We start from the raw sequence: 2954 nt of genomic DNA, 5'->3' as shown, positions 1-2954 counted from the left end.
ACWGTTGTCTTTTTGTTAGCTTTGTTAGCTGATGTGAAAAAGGCAGAGGTTGATTTATCAGATCAGGGTTTTTGGTTTTCTTGTGATTCAGTCTGCTTGTAGTAAAACAAAGAGAAGCAGCCAGGAAATGCTCTGCACCAATCAGCAGCTGCCTTACATTCGGCCAGTGTGAGCGTGGCTTTCATCAGAACAGTGGAGTCAGACAGCCGTGCTCAGAGCAGGGTGAGGGCTGACAGGGCTGTCCTCCATGTTTTAATAAGCACTGACACAATCACAGAGTTTTTAGTCATGCAGCCACAGAGGTAAGCCCTGATTTTTTTTTCCACATCTAATACTTTGCTGCCAAGGCACCAGTGACTGTGTGATATGTGCCTGCCTCATGGTRCAGGTTTGTGAGACAGACAGGGGGAGTATCTGTCACCCCACTGTGCAGGAGGAGTGAGTGTTTAAATGTGCTGAAGTTACTGAAAGCTCTGAATGGGTGACTTTATGGATACCTTCAGCTGATGGCCACAGGGCAACCTTAGAGTTTATCGTGTGCTCAGTTTAAAAACTACATTTTRTTGACATGCAAAGGATGAGTGTCTGGGCCTGGCCTGTGAGGGATCCAGGCAGGATGGAGGGGACAGGGAGCGATGCAGAGAGGTGCTCCCATTAGAATTAACAGATGATAATCGGACAACACAGAGAGTTTAATGTAGGCCTGGGACTGGAATGAGAAGGACACTGCGGTTCGTTTGTTCAWCAGCATCGGCCTTAGCATTTCCAAAACACCACACAGCAGCTTATTAATGACAGGACTGGAGGGACTGATGATTTACTCTGCCTCCCAGAGATGTTCTGAACTGCTGGGTGTCAGCCATTTTGGAAAGTTTCCCCTTTCCGTCCCTCTCCACCAAACAGAATTGGCTACTTGAATGAAAAAAGGAAGGAAGGACAAAGGGAAAGRCTTCCTCAGGACAGAAACCCTTCTCTCATCCAGAGTGGCTTGAACATCATACTTCRCTCAAAAAGTGAGGACATTTGTGTTTGGCAGATCATTTTTTTGCTGTAACAATGCTTCTTGGCAATAAATCGTATACTGTTGGGAAGTCTGTTAGTTTCTTTTTGAAATGGTGCCATTTGTAAAGAACTTGCATTTGTGGGATGAGCAGTAGAGCTGAGTATGTGGTTTACACACAGCTTATTTTGCTTGTTTGCAGCTTCTGGTACCTCCAGGTGCCAGTCAGGTGCCCACTATAAGATTTATTGCCAAGAAGCATTGTTACAACAAAGAAATAATCTACCAAACAGAAATGTCTTGATCAGAATACGATTTATTGATCAGGTAATTTTATTTACCAGGAATTTGACGTGGTGTTGTTGAAGTGCAGAGCAAACAAAGTCAGCAAGGATAAAAAAACAAAAGTACAAGGTTTAAATAGAAAGAAATGTAGAAATAGAACATCAAATACAAGTATGAGGGTGTTGACTAAAAATAGTTTAACAGAAACTACCATATTTATTCATATATAATATAATCTATAGTATAATATGATTATTTTTTTTAGATTAAGAAGCATAAAAATAAAAAATATAATCATCAATAACTCATGTATAATACCGCCCCCCACACACACACACACACGCACACACACTTTATGGATCATTTTTAGGGTTAAATTAGTATTATACATGAATAAAAACAGTAGSTAAAAATTGGAGGTATGACACACTGTGCAAAAAAAAGCAAAAAAAAGCATCAAGTAAAAGTTTTTGCAGATGAAAAACTTTTTGTGCAAATGAACATAACTGCAGYGCACACATTGCACTAGTGCAAAGCATCATGTTAATAGATTAATGACWTGCAAGGGGGGTTGAATCAGAGGGAAAGAAATAGTTTTTGTGGTGGGAAGTTGTGGTCCTGATGAACAGCAACACAGAGAGTCCATGTCCGGAGTGGAGGGGTCTGCAAGGATCTTCCCTGCCTGCTTTAGAGGAGGTGTGCAGGTCGTGGCGGGAGGTCAGGTGGCAGCCAATGACCTTCTCTGCAGAGTGAAAGATGCGCTGCAGCCTGTCCTTAACCGGTGGTGGCAGCAGGGTACCAGATGGTGATAGAGGAGGTGAGGATAGACTTTATGATGACTCTAAAGTGCACCATTATAGAATTTGGCAGGTTGTGTTTCTTCAGCTGCCGCAGGAAGAAGACCCTCTGCTGGGCTTTTGTCTGATGATGAAGCTGATGTTCAGCTCCCGCTTGAGCTTCTGGGTGATGCTGGAAGCAGAAAGACTCCACTGTGGCGATTGTGGAGCCYTTGCAGGGTGATGGGGGTGAGGGGAGCTGCGTACCTTCAATGATCGAGTTAATCAATGATCATCTCCGCTGTTTTCAGAGCGTTGAGTTGTTCTGTCACCAGGTCACCAGATGGTCATGTAGCTCATGTAGCTGTTTTAATTCTGACCATTACCCTTTTTGGTATATTGTAAGTAAAATGTATATATATTAGATATAATTTTTTCTACAGTAATATGGACCACTATGGTGATCGAGAAACCAAAAATGTGACGATTCTATCCTTAATTCTCAGGCCTGCATAAGTATCAGTTTTAACAAATCATTTATGATTTATTTATTAAATGTATTTTCTTCCTCTTTTTAAAATCATAAGCAATCACTGCTTTTATACATCTTCCTGATTCGCTGAAACACCAGTTCAACRTGCATTTTGGTCATGATGAGATGAAGCTTTGTTCTCAGAGTTTTCTGACGTCAGGCTGTGCGTGCTCAGATTTCCAGGCAGCTGTAAATATGACCGAAGCAGAAGAACTGATCAGGGTTTGTCTGCGTTTCAGCTGTCTGGGAGGCCTGTGACAGTTTCAGGCTTTTGCCTTTTTGCTTCCTGTTTTGGCTACAGTGCTGCACGTCCACATGCCCAGGCTCATAATAAGCTGCATGTGGTCCTTTGCAGCCGATT

Source organism: Austrofundulus limnaeus, unplaced genomic scaffold (genome assembly GCF_001266775.1).
Source record: "Austrofundulus limnaeus strain Quisiro unplaced genomic scaffold, Austrofundulus_limnaeus-1.0 Scaffold175, whole genome shotgun sequence".
In the NCBI taxonomy this organism is placed as follows: domain Eukaryota; kingdom Metazoa; phylum Chordata; class Actinopteri; order Cyprinodontiformes; family Rivulidae; genus Austrofundulus; species Austrofundulus limnaeus.
This window is presented reverse-complemented; position numbering follows the sequence as displayed.